Source organism: Maylandia zebra, linkage group LG8 (genome assembly GCF_041146795.1).
Source record: "Maylandia zebra isolate NMK-2024a linkage group LG8, Mzebra_GT3a, whole genome shotgun sequence".
Taxonomy (NCBI): Eukaryota; Metazoa; Chordata; class Actinopteri; order Cichliformes; family Cichlidae; genus Maylandia; species Maylandia zebra.
This window is the reverse complement of record NC_135174.1, coordinates 18,384,804-18,406,187: the sequence shown is the minus strand read 5'-3', so window position 1 is coordinate 18,406,187 and position 21,384 is coordinate 18,384,804. Positions and strand designations below refer to the sequence as shown.

Below are 21,384 nucleotides of genomic sequence, written 5' to 3'. Positions count from 1 at the left end.
AAGAGACGGTGAGAAGGGGGGGGAAGAGAGAGAAAAAAAAAAAAAAAAGAACTCCTGGGTCACCTGTATGGAGAAAAAAAAAACAAACAAACAAAAAAAACAAACAGAGGAGACAGCAAACAACAAAGAGTAACATAATAATAGAGAAAACAAAGCACCATCACAATAAACTAGCTAGTCATAGATATCAATATTTACTAAATAATAAACGATATTGTGCAGCACGCAAGATAGACAGCGCACAGTGTGCTTTGAGGCAGCAGCCAAGAAAGCTTTAGTCCGCGTCTGTGAATACCCATGTGTGCATACCTGTGTGGATCAGCATGCTTGCATTCCAAAGGTTTCTCCATGTAATGATCTGCTAGGGAGTGTGGGGGGGCCACAGCCCCGTCCTCCAGGGTGTGAAGCGGGTATGGAGGAGATCAAAACTCCAGACATCCAGAGGCCCCCAGAACACAAGAGACCATGGAAGACCAACAGAGGGGCAGCCGCGCCACTGTTCCAGTAGGAGCTGAGGAGAGTCCCAGATGAGGGCTCGCCCAGCAGCCGCGGAGCAGAAGTCAGGGGGGGTTGCAGTGACGCGCCCGTGAGCTCCGCCGGCCCCCAGCTGTGCCTGAGTGACCGAGCCCCAGGCCGAGAGGCCGGGGGCACCCCACCTCCAAAGGTGTAGCATCCAGTCGAACTGAGAAGGCCAGAACTGATGGTTGTTGAATGACCTTTATTATTCCTTGCCGTGTATCAGACAACGAACCAACGTAAGAGCTAGACAAACAAATGAAACAATTACCATATTATTCATGTACAGCATCTTAACCGCTCATTACGCTGGTCTAACCGTTATCTATTAAACTATATAATACATATTATACATTTCAGATTGCTCAAATTAAATCTTATACATTACAAACCTTGTTCCCCTGTCGACTGTAGCTAGAACCATTTGTCTTCGTACAATTTAACCATAATCTTCTCTCCCTTTTCTCCGTTAGTATTAGTTTTCCGTTTTCTTCCGTCTTTTTTGTACATCCAATTTTTACCGTTACATCATTCACTTCCGGTCACACAGGAAGTTACCAGAATAAAAGCACAAACGTTACATTACGTGAATGTGGGCCAGCTTTACACATCCGCCGCTACAAAAGGGCTTACTCTTTGAAATTCATTCGGTCACAAAACGTCTTGAACCTTCACCTCCCTGAACGTTAGTATTAACCATTAAGCTAACCTTAATATTAACCTGCTGTTCTCGAGGAATGGCAACCCAGACAGGAAAAAACCCGGGGTGCTTCCGCCCTTGGGATTACGCCCCCGCTGTCTCACCGTCGATTAACAAACAACACACTCACCTTTTTTAATTATTTACTTTTTGTGTTCAAGTTTTACGGCTTGCTCTCACGTAGAAAGCTCTGTTAACGTGGAATGAAATTATACTGGTCGGAGGTATTAAAGGTAACTTCTTAGTGTTTTTATTCAGAAATGTAAGATTGTGGGAAGCCGAGTTAGCTTAAAGCACATTGGCTACTAGCATATTAGCTAAATAAATAACGGAGGCTTGTATTTTTGTATATATTTCTATGGTGCTGTAAGCCAGTGTTAATTGACTTGTTTAGCTAAATAAATAACGGAGGACTTAACGGCAGTGATTTTGTCGCTATATCTAGCGAGTTTTCAGACGCCTTAATTGACTTTTTTTTTTTTTTCTAAAAAGCGACTAACAACAAATCTGGTGACTTTTTTCTGGTGTTATTACGAGTTTTTGACGTGGAAGCACGTATCGCTCTTACAAGCAGCGGGAGCTGCCGTGGGCACCTCGCCCGTGCCAAAGCACTCACAGGCGGCCGTCCTAATGCAGCAGTTGCCCCCAGCTGCTGTCAGAGCAGGAGCTTTTTACACCTACGGGTCCAAACTGCAAAAGAATTGCGCATGAGCGAAACCGCTGCTCCCGCTCTGACTATAACGCAGGTCGGGAGAAGCGGTAGAAGTATATTGTTCTTTGTTTAAAATAAATCAATGCACTAAAATACACCATTCCAAACATTGCTAACTTAGAAATCAGATGTCCTTGCAGAGCCTTAACTCTATCTTCTACATCCAATTTCGACTGAAGCTGTCTGGTGATGCTTGCTATGTCCATTTTTGATTAATGTAGTTTGTTAACAACATTATGGATAAAAATGTTCGTCTTTTACTCTTGCTTTTTTGTGGATCCCAAGGTTTAAAACTCTGTAAAAGACACACACAGACACATAAACAAAAAAGTAACTCTGCCAGAGTGCCTATTTCGGGTCAGTTTTCCAGGTCACAAGTCCGGATAAAGGAGGAGGGTTGGGATTGTGACATTAACAAAAACAATAATTGCTAAAAGAAATCAAATTTGTGGTTCTAAATATATACTAAATGCTTTCAGGGTGTTTCTATTGACTTTATGTCTCTTTCACGATGTTATTTCTCTCTCCTACAGGGTCCTTTATAATTACATGACCAATTATGCAAATTAGGCAATGACGTCATCTAGCGACTTTGTCCTCCAGCTTCACTGTTTATATTATGCTAACATAGCTGTGTCGCGTAGCGCGTCATTATATACCAGCTAGCCAAACTTCAGTAACCCTACAAACTTCACTGCTGTTTACTTTCCTGTCTTCATTTATTTGGGAAGTAATAGCAAAGCTGTACGTCTTAATTTGTTTCAGAAATCCCTCAGTCAGAACATGCTATATTATGTTTAGGTGGAAACTAGCGAGCTTACTTGCTGCTAACTTCTAACTCTGTTAAATTTCGTAAATTCTGTTTTCATGGATGCCTGGATATTAAATGTAATTGTCACATCTGGTAGAGCAACCACACTGATCATTTTATTACAGATGAAAGAATTTAGACAGTTTTTCAACTCTCGGTAATGCTGCAGTGAAGAAAATAATATATCGCGATATATATTGTTACCGCACATGCTTCAAAGTATACCATGATATGGATTTTAGGCCATATCGCCCAGCCCTACCTCCAAGACATCACTTTGACCGTAAATCTGAAACTGCAAAGACCGCACACACATTCTGTAAAGGATGCCTTCATCTGCCTCATTTGCAAATGTTACAGCAAGTTCAAAAGTTTGTCTTTAGTTAAATTTCTTAGTTTACAGTTGAAGTAACTAATATATTTTTCTTCTTTTATTTTTTCAACCTTCTAGCTCTTATGGAGAAGCCCAGTTTTCCACATGTTGCAAGTCTCTAGTCGGATGCTGATGTTGGATGTGTGGAGCAGTGTGGCTGCTAACTGCAGATCATGGTTTTAAATGCAGAGAAGAATTTGATTGTAAGGTACACGAGGTTAAGGGTCTCCATGCTGTTCTGACTCTCTTTGAAGAGACATAATGTGTAACTCATGTAAAATTGTTTGAAAAGGAAAAGGCAAATGTGTTTGTAACGGAGCGGAAAGGCTGATTTTATTTCCAAGATGTTTTGTGTTTTTAAAAGGAAGGAAACCTTTCTCAAAACGGGCAGAGCAGTGGAGCCGCCAAGGGAAAGCACATAATTTAAACTGTAAGATTAAAAATATATTTTATTATATTTAAATAGTTAAAAATGTAAAATGAATTAAAACAACCTTGGCCAAGGGATAACACAATAAAAATCAATAAAACACAACATTAAAAGTCCAGTGGGATCCACCACGGCATAAAAGTCACAAAAAACTAAGAAATCCAGCGTAGTAGTAAAAGAGGGAAACCCAGTGGAGTCCTCGCCTTCCTCCCCGCATTCCACGTCCCGGTGCACTGAAGGAAGAGAGGGAGCGGCAGTCAATATTCCTTTCGACAGTTTTACTTTATAAAAAGGGATAAGTCAAAGACTTACCCCGGGTGGGCAGAGCTCTCAACTCCGCCCGCCGCTTCTTTAAAACTGCAATCGGCACCAGCTGTCTCACTGCTTCTGCTCTCCCGCAGTGCACAAGCTGGCTCTTGTCGTTATTGCCGTCTGACTGCTCGCTGCGCGTCCCTAGTCGCTCGTGGTGGCGCGTCCCCAGTCGCTGGTCATGTCCCCTCTCGAACGCCAACTCCAACACTCTTATGTGTCATTGAGCACTCTGTAAATTACCTTGCCTTCCCTCTCAGGTGTGTCCAATTAGTAAAGATGGGGGGAAAGGGCGGAGTCTCTCCAGGACAATTTGACGGTAACTAAAACATGCATAGTAGAAAAACTTAGATAACTTGTCCCTTTCCACCCCGTGACATGTTACTAGAAAGCTACAGAGGCTGCAAAGGTTGAATTTCATATCACCACCACAGCACTTGGTTTAATTGATTTGGTTATCCTACAGAGAAAGAGGAACTTGAAGATATTTGTAGCTTATTTTAGGTTTTAGAAATGTGCTAGATAGGATGTAGAAGTATAGTAGAGACACTGACACTGCCCTGGATGTAATATAGGCCTAAATGTGACATAAACTTAGGAGTAAACTTGTAAGAGACCCTCCCCACCTTGAGCTGTGAAAACAGGACAAAGAGAAGCTAAAGCTGAGTGGAAATTCCCCAGGGGATACCTGGGTGGGGACCTAAATGTTTGTAACTGGATAACTTTGGCTTGAAAGGGAGATGGACTTTTATGACCCACAGGAAGTCACGTACACACAGGTACATAAACATATATACACATGCACTTACACACAGGTACGCAGGCACTCGCGTGCTCGCACGCACACAAACATACAAACACAGTGTTTAGTTTTATGGCACATCGTATAGAATGGGGGTCACTTCTATGTCATCTTGTTTTCTTTGTTGTCCTGAGGTTTTAATCCTGTTTGATGTTTATTACGAGGTTTGGAGCAGTAGCTTCTAACTGCAATTTAACACTTCATTATAGAATTATTAAAATAAATTGTTGCATTGTTTCCCAGATATCTGGTGAACTTGGGTGTTTACACAAAAGCTGAATTCTTTACAAAGGACCTGTTACAAAGAATTAGAGAATTGCAAATTGTCTCTGTTTATTGCAAGAAATCAAATCAAACAAAATATTGTAACTGTTCTAAATAGAAGCAGCTTTCACCCTTTACTCTATAGTAAATGGCTTTTTGTTATTCTTAAAAATAATTATACTTCTTTATTGAACACCACCATAAGAAGTCACACACAATTTCTGGTGATGTCAATAAGAAATATAACTGCATCTTTAAATGTTCCATAATTATGATGAACCACATTTTTGGTACAGTGACCACAAATCAAAATGAGACCCAAACAGTTTCAGTCCACTGTTTGGCTTCTTCAGAGGGTAAAGGCCCCAAACCAAAAATCGCAGTCTCTTTGCAGGTGATCCCACCTCTTGTTGATAGAAATCAGCTGCAGCAGCACCAGTGGGCAGAAGAACCTTAGGAATTTTTACAGGCACCCCCTTTAGTCAGTTCATTTGGTATTCCATTTCCTGCAGGACACGAACGATTGTTTAAAGGGGTTACAACTGCATGAGTTAAAATTTACTTACAATTTACTAAATCTAAAACAATTTTCACTGGTGGTTTTGTTTTATTCACCAAAAATAAGATAACATGCCAAAGACCACCGTGTAAAAAAAACTGTAGAAATGTAGAAATCACGTCCTGACTAGTTAATCTTTGAGTATTTGCTACCTCGCTTTCGATGGTCTCATCAATAAAATATGAATCATAGAAAAGACATGATAGATGAAATAATATGATATTAAGAACAAAATGTATTGTCCCTTGATAATCCTATTTAATCTGATCAGCATTTAGCATTTGTCAAGGAAGTTGCTGATGAATGTAAACCTTGAGTAAAAGGACCTCTAGTGGTCAATCCCTGTACAGGTAAACGCTGCATTTGTGTTAATGACCAGTAAGAGCTTTAAATTTGTTTTTAAAACCAGAGCGACCCATAAAAATAGATCCAAGACTTAAAAATAAAGTATAAAATAAACTAATCAGGAAAAAAAGGAGAAGACTAAAACACTGGCTTCCAATCACCAATATTACTTAAGTGCGCACAGTGCCACGGCCACTCAGCACAGTCACATTTGAAACAACAATAATCTGTTAAAAGCTACATAAATTATAACCCACTAAGTTTTAGCAGTTACCCTGGTATAGAAAATGAAACAAACACACACCATTATTTATTGATTTATTTTTTTTATTAAGTAATGTTTTTTCAGTTGAAGCCATTTAAAGTCTATTTAATAATGCTGTGTTAGAACAGGCACTTTAAAGCTCTTTGTACTGTAAGGTTAAAACCCCACAGTATTAGAGAGAAAACCCCAGCAATCAAACGATCCCCTATGAGCAAGCACTAAGGCGACGGTGGGAAGGAAAAACTCCCTTTTAAGAGGAAGAAACCTTCAGCAGAACCAGACTCAGGGAGGGGCAGCCTTCTGCTGTGACTGGCTGGGGGCATAATTGTGATGTAATTTTATGCTAAGGAAACTGAATTTTAAGAGAAAAATGATGCAACAGCATGTGCTGTTTGTTTGTTAAGTTAGTGATTTACGATGTAGTGTATGATAAATGGTATAAAAGTAAAAATTACAATTACAAAAATCACACATATTACTGTACCTATTATACAAATTGGACTTAAAAGTCTTCTGATTGTTTGATTCAGGGCTGAAATTCCTGTCTGGGCAAGGGAAAACACATATTGAACAATTGCTGTGAACAGATTGTTCAATAAGGTAAATGGTGCTAGACAAATATTAAGGATGTGCCTGATGGGAAAAATTGCTCCTTGGCCCACAGACACAACTAGAGCTCTAATAAAGGGATAAAAGGCTGAAAGATTTCTGTGAACTCTGGAAAGAACAGTTTCTTCATCCTCTCTTTGACGACTTCTTTGGACAATATTTTGTTCATTCTCTTCAGATCTGTTATCTGAAGAGTCAGGAAGGCCAACATTGGTGGGTGAGGTAAAAGGCACTCGAAAAATATTAAAGATGTGCCTGTTCACAAAAAATATTCTTCGGGCCACAGACACAATTGGCATTCTAATGAAGGAATAAAAACCTGAAAGGTTTGTGTAAACTCTGGAAACAATAGTTTCTTCGTCCTGTCCTTGAAGAGTTCCTTGGGCAACATTTTGTTCATTGTCTTCAGATCTGCTATCTGAAGAGTCAGGAAGGCCAACATTGAATACATCAATGCTGTAACTTTCATTGTTGGGAGACACTTCATGTCCACAGTTGTTTATGGAAACACTTGTTGTAGGAACCTCAGTTATTTCAGAGGTGGGTAAGGTAAAAGGCACTGGACCATTATTAAGGACGTGCCTGCTGACAAAATGTATTCTTCGGCCCACAGACACAGCTGGAGCAATGCTGTAAATCTCATTACTCAAAGACTCGTCACGTTCAAAATTAATTAGAGAAACATTCGTTGTAGCAACCTCAGTTGTTTCAAAAGTGGGTGAACGTTCAGTTTCACTAGTGATTAAGGCAAATATTGCTTGACCAAAATTAACGAGTTGCCTGGTGACATAAAATGTTGCTTGGCCCACAGAGTCAACTGGAGCTGTAATAACAGAAAAAAGAGCTGAAAGAGATGTTTGAAGTTGGGAAAAACTAGCTTCTTCTTGCTCTCTTTGGACACTGTCTGGTACAACATCTTCAGATCCATTAATATCGGAAGATTCAGGAATGTCACCATTGAATAAGTTAGTGCTATAACTATCACTAGCTGGAAACTCGTCATCTTCAGTGTTGTTCATATAAACACTGGTTGTAGGAGTCTCATCTGTTTTAAAGGTGGGTAAACATTCAGTTTCTCTAGTGGGTGAAGGAAATGGGGCAAATGGTGCTCGACCAATATTAAGGAGGTGATAAAAGCTTCTCTAAGGCCCACAGGCACATCTGGAACTCTACAAGAGGAATAAAGATTTGGAACATTTGTTTGAACTCCAAAAGAAATAGTTTCTTCTTCCTCTGTTTGAAGACTGCCTGGGACAACATTTTGTTCATTATCTTCAGGTCCGTTATCTGAAGGATCAGGAAGGACGGCACTGAATAAGTCAGTGCTGTTGTAACTTTCAGTGGTGGGAGACTCTTCAGGTTCATAGTTGTTTGTAGAAAGACTGGTTGTAGGAACCTGATCTGTTTCAGAGGTGTGTGCATTTTCATCAGTGTTTACAGAAACACTAGTTGTAGGAATCTCAGATGTTTCAGAGGGGTGTGATTGTTCATCTCTGGAATTAGGTATCAGTAAGAACCCATCAGGGTCCAAATAACATTCGTCAAGCACCTCAAAGCCGTCAGTATCTGAAGAATTTGTACGACTGAACACTGAGCGCCACATATTTGTAAACAGAGGAGATAGGGTTCAGTAGAGATAAACTATATGCTCTAACCTTTAGACGATTGTTAGAAGACTATAGAATCAGCGTTAATTTTGTTAAAATGTGTTTTCAACACTAGGTGTAGTAGAGTGCCTTACCTTGGGGGTAAATATGAGCTCGCGTTCTAAGGCGCGAGCTCATATTTATAGCCTCACAGCAGTGTGACGTTAAGGCACACGTGCCGTGACGTCACAGTACGCTTACTCTTTGAAATTCATTCAGTCACAAAACGTCTTGAACCTTCACCTCCCTGAACGTTAGTATTAACCATTAAGCTAACCTTAATATTAACCTGCTGTTCTCGAGGAATGGCAACCCAGACAGGAAAAAACCCGGGGTGCTTCCGCCCTTGGGATTACGCCCCCGCTGTCTCACCGTCGATTAACAAACAACACACTCCCCTTTTTTAATTATTTACTTTTTGTGTTCAAGTTTTACGGCTTGCTCTCACATAGAAAGCTCTGTTAACGTGGAATGAAATTATACTGGTCGGAGGTATTAAAGGTAACTTCTTAGTGTTTTTATTCAGAAATGTAAGATTGTGGGAAGCCGAGTTAGCTTAGCTTAAAGCACATTGGCTACTAGCATATTAGCTAAATAAATAACGGAGGCTTGTATTTTTGTATATATTTCTATGGTGCTGTAAGCCAGTGTTAATTGACTTGTTTAGCTAAATAAATAACGGAGGACTTAACGACAGTGATTTTGTCGCTATATCTAGCGAGTTTTCAGACGCCTTAATTGACTTTCTTTTTTTTTTTTCTAAAAAGCGACTAGCGACAAATCTGGTGACTTTTTTCTGGTGTTATTACGAGTTTTTGACGTGGAAGCACGTATCGCTCTTACAAGCAGCGGGAGCTGCCGTGGGCACCTCGCCCGTGCCAAAGCACTCACAGGCGGCCGTCCTAATGCAGCAGTTGCCCCCAGCTGCTGTCAGAGCAGGAGCTTTTTACACCTACGGGTCCAAACTGCAAAAGAATTGCGCATGAGCGAAACCGCTGCTCCCGCTCTGACTATAACGCAGGTCGGGAGAAGCGGTAGAAGTATATTGTTCTTTGTTTAAAATAAATCAATGCACTAAAATACACCATTCCAAACATTGCTAACTTAGAAATCGGATGTCCTTGCAGAGCCTTAACTCTATCTTCTACATCCAATTTCGACTGAAGCTGTCTGGTGATGCTTGCTATGTCCATTTTTGATTAATGTAGTTTGTTAACAACATTATGTTTAAAAAGTGTTCGTCTTTTACTCTTGCTTTTTTGTGGATCCCAAGGTTTAAAACTCTGTAAAAGACACACACAGACACATAAACAAAAAAGTAACTCTGCCAGAGTGTCTATTTCGGGTCAGTTTTCCAGGTCACAAGTCTGGATAAAGGAGGGGGGTTGGGATTGTGACATTAACAAAAACAATAATTGCTAAAAGAAATCAAATTTGTGGTTCTAAATATATACTAAATGCTTTCAGGGTGTTTCTATTGACTTTATGTCTCTTTCGCGATGTTATTTCTCTCTCCTACAGGGTCCTTTATAATTAATTATAAAGTCATCACTATGGCAGTGATGACTTTTCCCAGGAGAAGCTGGGACCCTGTTTACTAGAAGGTTTTAAAATTTCTGTACTTTTAGGTGACAGGAGACATGTGGCCTGGTCAAAACACAGAGAGCTGCACTCTAAAAGATCTTTAAACATAGTAAACATACCTTGTGTGCCACAGACTGCTCCCAAACACGAGGGGACAAGTAATACCTCTAAAACACTTAAGTTGGCTTTATTAAACATTAGATCTCTAGCTGGGAAAACATTTTTAATTAATGATTTAATCACTGAGCACAGCCTTGATTTTATGTTTTTAACTGAAACTTGGTTGGACCAAAGTAACAGTGGAGCTGTTCTCATCGAGACGACCCCTCCTAACTACAGTTTTATCAGTGAGGTCAGGGCGAGCAGGAGAGGAGGGGGGGTCGCTGTCTTATTTAATGAATCATTTCAATGTAAGCAGCTATCTCCTGGAAGTTTTCAGTCTTTTGAATATGTGGCTTTACAGCTGAAGGCCCCATCCAAAGTTGTGTTTCTTAATGTTTACAGGCCTCCCAAATACTGCACAGACTTTTTTAATGACCTCAGTGAACTGCTGTCTGTGATCTGTGTTGATTTTGACTGTGTAATTATTGCTGGGGATTTTAACATTCATGTGGACAACCCTCAGGACAAAGGGACTAAAGACCTGAGTAACACTCTGGGCAACTTTGGGCTGACTCAGCATGTAACAGAGGCCACACATAATAGAGGACACACTCTTGACCTACTGATCTCCAAAGGCCTGAGCATTTCAAAGGTTACTGTGTCTGATGTGGGCCTGTCTGATCATTACTGTGTTTTCTTTGAAAGTAAAATCTCAGCTCACACAAATATATCAACAACAGTGATCACAAAACGGTGTATAACTGAACACAGTAGTGCAATTTTTAACCAGGTCTTCCCATTAACACCTGACCTGTCCAGAGGGTCAGTCAATGAGCTCGTCAATAGCTTTAATGCAAAAATGTTAAATGTAATGGACACTATTGCTCCCATTAAGGTGAAGGTTATCTCTGGAAGGAAAAAGTCTCCATGGAGAAACTCCACACTAGTGAAAAATGAAAAAAGAGAGTGTAGGAAAGCTGAGCGCAGATGGAGAAAAACAAACCTCCAGGTTCATTATGACATTTATAAAGAGAAACTTCACAATTATAATTTACAACTGAGGAATGCAAGGAGGTCCTACTTCTCTGACATCATCACTAAAAACAGCCATAATGCTCGGGTCTTATTTTCTACAGTTGACAGGCTAACAAACCCTCCTGTGTCAGTGGCAGCTGAACTTCATTCGACCATGGCCTGCAATGACTTTGCCAAATTCTTCACTGAAAAAATCCAAAAAATTAGACAAGCAATTGGTACATCAACAGCAGATCCAGGATATGTACTGTGTCCACCAAAAAACTGTTTAAACACCATGAAACAGTTTCAACCTATTAACAGCAAAGACCTGGAGGACATCTTAGGTAAACTGAACTCCTCCTCCTGCTGTTTAGATGTCCTGCCAACAAGTTTTTTCAAAAAGGTCTCAAAGACTTTAGAGTCAGATCTGTTACAGATCGTCAACTTTTCTTTATTATCAGGTGTGTTTCCAGAATCACTAAAAACTGCTGTAATCAAACCTATACTGAAAAAGGACAATCTTGACAAGACACAAATGAACAACTACAGGCCGATCTCAAATCTCCCGTTTTTAAGTAAGATCATTGAAAAAGCAGTTTCTCAACAGCTCAGTTACTTCTTAAAACAGAATAATTGCTACGATGCCTTCCAGTCAGGTTTTAGACAGAACCACAGCACTGAAACCGCTCTGACCAAAGTGTTTAATGACATATGTCTGAATACAGACAGTGGAAAAATGTCAGTCCTAGTTTTACTGGATCTCAGTGCAGCATTTGATACAGTTGACCACAACATATTACTCAAACGACTGGAGAACTGGACAGGTCTTTCAGGAACTGTACTAAACTGGTTCAAAACATACTTAGAAAACAGGAAATACTTTGTATCAATAGGTGTTAGATTTGTATTGTTGATTGTCATTTATGCTTAGAAATATTTACTCATATATGCTTAGAAGTGTATATAATCATTGGTGGATTGAAAGGATGTTTCATCCTAAAGTAACAGCTCTGTGTGTTAGGGAGTGCATCCGTTCTTCTAGAGTGTCCTTGGTATAAATCACATACTCCCTAGGAGAGTTTCTCTTTTCTTGTTAATTTATGGTATAGCAAGCACACGTATATCTGTTTAAGTATAAGAGCCTTTTGTTAGATGGACTTAGACGTCCTGGCACTAGCCTTGGGGAGTCTTCACAGGGTCACATCTTGACCTCACACAGATTTCTCTCACACACACACACACACACACACACACACACAGGCAAGGTACTCTTTGTGTGTATGTAGACGTCATATGTTAATGAACCTATGCATATTCATGTAACCACAATAAAAGGAGTGCTATGGGGAGCCTGGCTGAGAGTCTCTGACGGAGGTCAAGTGGTGGGACGACACTTGGCTCCAGCCAGACACCTCCCTCATGCATGAGTAAACCAGCCTGCTTGTGTCTTGCTTTGCAGTGTAATTATATTGTCTTCAACGTTCCAGCGGATAGGTACAAGCTACAAACCTATCATTAATTGGTCCTTCGATGCCGGATCCCTGGGATCGCATTCACCGAGGGGGGGGGAGAGGCACGCTGAAAGACTGACGTCAGCCAGGAAGTTCCTGTGGATTCGCTGTCTGTCCTTTCTCCTCGATGAATGACGATCGGCGGGATTCGAGGCTACATTACACGCTAAGCAACACCGAGTAAGTTTAAGTCTTTGCCGCTGTGTGCAGCAAAGCACGCGGTCACTGTGTGAGGTTGCGTTGTAAGTCTTTGCCGCTGTGTGCAGCAAAGCACGCATCCCCTGTGTGAGGTTGCGTTGAAAGTCTTTATCACTGTGTGCGATAAAGCGCGTGATCACTGCTATGTAAGTCTTTGCCACTGTGTGCGGCAGAGCACGTGGTCACTGTGTGAGACTGCGTTGAGACAATAGGCCTAATTTTTGTTGGTTGTGAGTGAGGATATTTGTTGTTGTTGTTGTTGTTGTGTGAGTGTGTGCGGAGTAGAACACGTGGTCTGCGACACCGACTGTTGTTGTTATCATGGTCTCCTAAGCAGCCAGGAGTGTGTGGAAAAGGCCAGCCCACATCAGCAGCTGTGCTCTGGTGGGTGGCTTTTCCCCCACCCCTTGCTGACACAAAATGTTAACTCTTTAGCTTGCCCTGTTCGACAACAGCCTGTGTGCCAAACCATTGAGGTGGATAGTTGTTAAAAGTAACCTACATTAAGCTTGTGGTTGCTCAAATTCAGTACAATGACATGTGAGGTGAAGTGATATAGGTAAATATTTAAACTCATGAAGTGCATAGAGGCACTTGACCTGTGTGGAAGACTGTCGTCTTATTATGAGCCATTGTTGAGATATAGAGCACATCTGTGAAAACAACTAATATGCTGCAACTACTGTGTGATGTCGCGTTGCAGTTTTGTTTTTGTTTTTTTAGCTGATGAGCAAGCTACACATTATCAGATCAAGAGCTGTCTGAGAACTACTCAAAGAGAGGGGAAACAGAGAGTGTGCAGCGTTTCCATGAGCAGTTTTTCTGCACCTTGACTAGTGTGTGTGTAGCATCAGCATCATGTTTTTGTTTATTTGTTTTGTTGGATTAAAAATAATTAAATAAACTGGTGATCATGCCTATGGATCACCATGGCACATATCTCCAGCCATATGATTTATTTATGCAGATGAAAAAGTGAGTGTGAATGTGTCTGACATCACAGTGTTTTTGTGCACTGTGCAAAAGTAATTGCCTTTGATTGTGAGTGAGAGCAGTGATTTTGCGGATCACAAGCTATTGTAAAGGGAAAAAAAAAGAGTGAAAAAGAGACAAATTACATTGTAGATGAAGAAAAATAATCATAGGAAAAAGGTTTTGTGTTGATCAGCCAAAAAACAACTACAATGTCATTTTCTGCTTTAAGAAAGGATTGTTCACACAAACACGGACAGAGAGAGAGAGAGAGAGAGATGTGTGTTGATTAAGCAGTGATGATAATGAACATGTCTTAGTTTGTCACTTTCAGGTGAAAAGCAGACCTGTATCAATTTTCCACATGCAGCGGTCGGACGGAAGAAATTTATAGTTAAACATCATTGGAAACATGCAGGCCAAGTTCTGGCTGACTTATATACAGCGCAATGTGTTTCTCAACCTCACAAACTCACAAGCAAGCTCACTCCTCCCTGAAGAATGCAGCTCCAAAGCAATAACATGGCAGATAAAGAGACAGCATCAAGTCCTGAGCAAAAAGTCTCAGCAAGCAGCAGCAATGTGGACAAACAGCATCAGAGAAGAGCAAACCCATCATCCTGACTGATCGGATGAATGGCACTGTGTTTACAACAAGCTGCAACTTCACTATGCATGTGAAGAAAACTTTCGAGGAGAACTGAGGAGACTGTTGGAGTTTGACATTTGCCACCTGTGGAGTAAAATGGCAAGAAGAGACAGTGGAACACAGGACAAAGCTGAAGGAGAACTGCCGGCTGGGGACTGTTGCAAGTGGGAGAGGACAACAGAGTGAGAGTAAGTGGAAACACAGAGGAATGCTGTTATTAAATGTGGGAAATCAAAATTTGGGTTAGCAAATCTGGGGAAAAGAAAACTGACTGCTTAAGTTGGAAAATTGTGAAGGAGTCTGAAACAAATAGAAACATACAAAATCACACAAACAAGCAGAACATGAATTAACTTTACTAACAATTCCAAACACAAAATGACTCATGAAGACTCATAGCACATTAGTTAAGAAATGATCAAATAATAGCAGAGAAGTGTGTAGGAAAGGCAGCTTTAAGAACATGCTCTGCTGGATATGCAGCTCCACAGACATGCATTAGACCTGTCTAATTACACAAACCTGCAATGAAAATTAGTTTGTTATCTTTCATCAGTGTTAAAATAGTGTCAATTTAGCAGACACTTGTTATCAAATACTGAATTTATCCTAAAAAAATTGACTCTCCAAGTTGCAGGACAACAATTTAACCTTTGTGGGGAAAAAAAAAAAAATCCTGGTTTGATAAATCAGTGATCAGGCAATAAATTTAGTGTTAAAATGGTAAATTGGGAGAAGCTTCCTGCTTGATTGATGCAGCAAGTAATTTACTGTATGAGGGAAATTGTCTTTTGTGATACTATTTTGAACATGCTTTCCTGTTGTCCTGTCAACTTAGTGGGTTAATGGCTGATATGCAAATTAGTTGATCGGTTTTAGATTAATGAAAGGTGACTGAATTCTAGCACGAGTGAATGAGATGTGTTTGAGTGGAAACTCTAAAACACTGAGTTTCCTGCTTTGATGTGCGAGTGAATTCTGTATCTAGATATACAACTCTGAATACGTCAGAACAAACGTCTTTTGTGAAGTGCATGACAGCATGTCACATGTTTTATGATGAAGGGAAAAAGGAAAATTGAATAAAATAGATCTGTGGCCTAAATGAGTGAAGAGCACAGACCTGGTGATTAAACTCATAAGTTAATAAGACATTAGACTGTTGTGTGTTGTGCAGCTGATGGTTGGTTTGGAGTGAATCTAGCTGATGATTCTTCTCCTGTTGTGAAGTTGATGAGGAGCTTGTGTCATGACTTAACAAGGCCTTTTTATTTGATACTTTCACAGTGCACTGAAAGTTTGGTTTGATAATTTGTTATTTTTCATTTTTTATCTTTTGAACAGGCACTGATTTTGTTTGTTTATTTCTTTTCTTTAAGCAGATCTGCACGTCGGGAATTGAAAGTGCTATACGACCGATCGAGAAAGCCACTTATTTGGGACAATTATGTCCCAGCCTAAAAAAAAGGATTCAGCGAGCATTACAGTTCTTCATGTGGTTTGCTCACATGATTTATACCAGGACACCTGGTTGATGTTTTTCCTACTACAGGATTTTTGGGTTTATGTGTGAGGAAAACTGTGTTTACAGGTTATGAGTGGTGATGCTGTTACACTGTGTTTTGGGAAAATGTGACGTTACTTTGATGGTTGATTTTATGGTGTTTTTATGGCACCTCTGGAACCTGTTGACCTGTGTCTGACCTCCATCTGACCACAGTCAATGTGTATTGCTAATGTTTGTTTCTTTGAGAATGCTGTGGAAGATTCAGCTGAAACGGGCAAGTGACATGAGTAAAACAAATAAGAGATTACGGTATTTATGGAATAGTTTATTATGGGCTCTTTGCTGGCCACTTTGAGCCCATAATAATAATATGTGAGTGGAGTGACTTTGCTTAAGAGAAGTCACCGATTACATTAATGTTAACTGAGCACATGGGATGATCCATGTTTGAGGCGAATTATGGTAATAATAGTGATTTAATGATTTGAGAAAACCTGCACATGACACTTGTCTTGCCCGTGCTGAATGCTTATTACTCTTTTGATATAATTGTTTATACGTGTGAAGTTTGATTTTATTTCCAGATCTTGTGTATGCAGGCTCCTGGTGGAGCCAGTTTTTAAGACAGGGATCCAGGTTTGGTGAGTTGACGCATGAGAGTGTCCATGCGTCAAGAGGTGGGGTCCAGAATTAACATTAAACAATGTTTACTATTATTGTTGCAGTGATTTGTGTGATTAGCCGTTTATTTACAAGTATTAAACCTATGCAAGTGGTGCATCCATGTTCAGATGAGGCTTTGATGGCCTATAAGTGAAGTTCACTGAACTAAAGAATGTGGTTTGATGATTGTTGACATGCTCTCCAAATAGAAGTTTTTCTGAAATACAGGTGCAGCAGTGAGAAGCAAGAAACATTCCAGGCATAGCCCAGGCAGTGGTTGAGGTCAAAGGTCAAGCTGGTTGGGGCCCATCATGAGATCAGACCTTGGAGCCACTGCAAAGAGGTCGAGGTCCCAGGAAACCCCAGCACCCCCAAGACAGCACAATAGAGAAATCTCACACTTGGTTGTTTCAGTGGTGAGGGGGGAGTGCTGATTGAGCCCCCGTAGGGTAAGCTCGCACTTCAACCTCCAGCCTCTGATCAACTCTAAGGCAACCAAGTGCGAGGCGTGACGGCTGAATCAGCTGAACCAGGAGGAAGGCGGAGAAGCTGAGTGTTTTGAGACAGATCCAGCAGGCCCAAAATCAGGACTATGCGTGACGAAAAGGAGTGCCTGAGAGGATCGTCCACAAGATGGGAGCTGAGGCCAGGAGAGAGGCTTCAGGAGGATCAGAGATCATCTTCAGCACAGCAGACATGACACAGAGAGCTGTGCTACTGAGCTTCCAGGAGATTTTAAATAAAATGAAAGATTCAATATTGACGCTGAGGAAGACAACTAAGGTGTACGACGTGCTCTGCCTTAAACCTTCAGCAGCGTTGGAACATGAAAACTCGAGGGATGAGGAGCGTGCTAAGCTCCATCGACAGCGCAGAAGGAGTTCGAGGATGACATCATGATTCTGTGAAAGCACAGGAACCAGAAGCTATGGTGGTGATGACAGCAGTTTCCTATGAACATCACCTAATGCGGTGCCACTATACTGTACATACGATGACACTCTGAAGGCTGCTGGGATCATAACAGCAGTAAGACAACTGAACCCTGCACCGTTTTCACAGAGGTGTTTCTCTGCAGAGCGTGGACAATGAAGGAGTCATAAATATCCCCCTCACAGGACGAAGGCCTGAAGTGAGGTAATGGGAGGCCATAAAACTAGAGTGCTGAGAGGTCTGCAGCTCTGGAAATAGCTGAGACCCATGTTGACAAACAACAAAACCAACTGGTATGTTTGAATGTTTATTCTACATACATTTGGACTCTGGTCCTATGGACAATGATGGAAACATCTGGAAGAGACATTCATGACGCCCTGCAGAGCTCAAACCACCCTGCAGAGAGACATGTGATTTGCACACCCGCAGGAAGCACCACCAAGCTGAGATGTTTTTGAAAATGTTACTTTCTTATTTTCACTATTAAATTAACAATTTCTTTGTTTGCTTGTAGGATGCAGTTTGCCATGAGATGAGATCAATGAGGAATGAGATAACTGCTAATACATTTGTTAAACTGTGTATTTTTTCAGTAATTTAGGGTGATTTGACATATGCTGAATATAACAATGTTTGCATTGAAACTGTCAGACATGAGGTATTCATAACTGGGAACTTTTCAAGCATAAAGGTCAAAAAGGGGGGAAATGTTAGATTTGTATTGTTGATTGTCATTTATGCTTAGAAATATTTACTCATATATGCTTAGAAGTGTATATAATCATTGGTGGATTGAAAGGATGTTTCATCCTAAAGTAACAGCTCTGTGTGTTAGGGAGTGCATCCGTTCTTCTAGAGTGTCCTTGGTATAAATCACATACTCCCTAGGAGAGTTTCTCTTTTCTTGTTGATTTATGGTATAGCAAGCACACGTATATCTGTTTAAGTATAAGAGCCTTTTGTTAGATGGACTTAGACGTCCTGGCACTAGCCTTGGGGAGTCTTCACAGGGTCACATCTTGACCTCACACAGATTTCTCTCACACACACACACACACACACACACACACACAGGCAAGGTACTCTTTGTGTGTATGTAGACGTCATATGTTAATGAACCTATGCATATTCATGTAACCACAATAAAAGGAGTGCTATGGGGAGCCTGGCTGAGAGTCTCTGACGGAGGTCAAGTGGTGGGACGACACTTGGCTCCAGCCAGACACCTCCCTCATGCATGAGTAAACCAGCCTGCTTGTGTCTTGCTTTGCAGTGTAATTATATTGTCTTCAACGTTCCAGCGGATAGGTACAAGCTACAAACCTATCAATAGGTAACTTCACATCTGAGCAGACAAGTATCACATGTGGAGTTCCCCAAGGTTCCATCTTGGGACCCCTTCTGTTTAACATCTACATGCTCCCACTGGCACAGATTATAAACAACAACAAAATAAACTATCACAGCTATGCAGATGACACACAAATATATATCACAATGTCACCAGGAGACCGAGGCCCTGTACAGGCTCTTGGTAAATGCATTGAGGAAATCAATGACTGGTTGTGCCACAATTTTCTCCAGCTAAACAAAAACAAAACTGAGGTAATAGTCTTTGGCGCCAAAGAAAAACGATTACAGGTCACCAGAGAACTTCAATCTATACATCTAAAAACCACAAACCAGGCGAGAAATTTGGGTGTAGTGATGGATGCAGACCTAAACTTAGAAAAACACATTAAGACAATAACAAAGTCAGCTTACTATCACCTCAAGAATATATCAAGGATAAAAGATCTGATGTCTCAACAGGACCTGGAAAAACTAGTCCATGCATTCATCTTTAGTAGGCTTGATTACTGTAACAGCATCTTTACAGGTCTACCTAAAAAATCAGTCAGACAACTACAGCTCATTCAGAACTCTGCTGCTCGAGTCCTCACTAAGACCAAAAAAGTGGACCACATCAGTCCAGCTCTGAGGTCCTTACACTGGCTGCCTGTCCGTCAGAGGATAGACTTTAAAGTTCTGATGCTGGCCTATAAAGCTCTGAATGGTTTAGGACCAAAATACATCAATGACCTCCTGACCCAGTATGAACCTTCCAGATCCCTCAGGTCATCTGGATCCGGTCTTTTATCAGTTCCCAGAGTCAGAACCAGACACGGAGAAGCTGCATTCAGCTTTTATGCTCCTTATATCTGGAACAAACTCCCAGAAAGCCTCAGATCAGCTGAAACACTCAGTTTATTTAAATCCAGGTTGAAGACTCACCTGTTCTCAGCTGCATTTGAATAAAGCACCAAACCCACACTTTAAGCTTAAATTTCAAAACTTACATTTAACTACTGATTTTATCTACTGTTCTGATTTTATCTGTTTTGATTTTATATACTGTTGTTTGTTTGTTTGTTTGTTAATTAGTTAGTTTATTTGCTTGTTTTAATCAATTTTAAATCATGCTTTTTATTTGTTCTTGTTTCTAATGTCTCTGTAAAGCACTTTGAATCACCTTGTTGTTGAATTGTGCTATACAAATAAACTTGCCTTGCCTTGCCTTACATGACCAATTATGCAAATTAGGCAATGACGTCATCTAGCGACTTTGTCCTCCAGCTTCACTGTTTATATTATGCTAACATAGCTGTGTCGCTAGCGGTCACGTAGCGCATCATTACATATCAGCTAGCCAAACTTCAGTAACACTACAAACTTCACTGCTGTTTACTTTCCTGTCTTCATTTATTTGGGAAGTAATAGCAAAGCTGTACGTCTTAATTTGTTTCAGAAATCCCTCAGTCAGAACATGCTATATTATGTTTAGGTGGAAACTAGCGAGCTAACTTGCTGCTAACTTCTAACTCTGTTAAATTTCGTAAATTCTGTTTTCATGGATGCCTGGATATTAAATGTAATTGTCACATCTGGTAGAGCAACCACACTGATCATTTTATTACAGATGAAAGAATTTAGACAGTTTTTCAACTCTCGGTAATGCTGCAGTGAAGAAAATATTATATCGCGATATATATTGTTACCGCACATGCTTCAAAGTATACCATGATATGGATTTTAGGTAGGGTTGCCAACCGTCCCTTAAAATACGGAATCGTCCCGTATTTCGAAACAAAAGTACACGTCCCGTATTGAGCTAATAAGGGACGCACTTTGTCCCGTAATACAGTGAGAATCAAAAGTAGTCTATAAATGTTAATGGAATTAACGCTTTGTTTGAAAACATAATTCCCAGCCCCTCTCCTGCTTTGTGACCAATGAGCTGACAGCACACTTATGACAATTCGAGTATGACAATTCAGATTATCTCATTGGTCGAGGAAAGGTCGCTTACAGAGAAAATACCGGAAGACAACAGATGACCACAACAACAAGCATGGCCAACAGGGAAACAAACGCCGACACTGCGGTGCAAGTCTCGGATGACAGTACACTTAAAGCTGGGCAGACACTGTGCGATTTTCAAACTGCACGATTGACTCGCAGGGGTTAGAAGTTGGTAGGTCACGATGCAGGGTCTCACACTATACCGCCCGATGCTCTGATGCGACCTGAGAGCTCACACTGTGCGTCCATAAAATGAAGGTTATAACAGAAAATCTGTCGCTCTCTCCCTCTCTGTCTTTCACTCACACAGACACACCACCACCATCAACTTTGCTAAATTGCTAATGAAAAACATTGATCAGGCAGCTGTGATTAAGCAGCAATGTAAATCCAACTGTTTTCACGGTTGTTGTGGTCGTGATAATTTTGTGATGCCACATCGAAAAGGCTCGGATGAGCTTTCCAAAGTTCTACAAGTTGTGCCTCCATGGCTTGTGTCCAGATCACACGCTGCACAGCCGTGCTGCTCCGTCTTTTTCACCGACGTTTACGTGTTTGCGCG

The 21,384-nt window shown here is 40.7% G+C and overlaps 1 long non-coding RNA gene across 1 annotated transcript; it reads left to right on the top strand.

Annotated features, from left to right (window-relative positions):
* The first annotated feature begins 1,294 nt into the window (after nt 1-1,294).
* Nucleotides 1,295-20,037, top strand: LOC143419856 (uncharacterized). The gene is made up of 2 exons (XR_013099870.1): nt 1,295-1,449; nt 3,191-20,037. It is a non-coding gene; the product is annotated as an uncharacterized LOC143419856 (long non-coding RNA).
* Nucleotides 20,038-21,384: the final 1,347 nt, after the last annotated feature.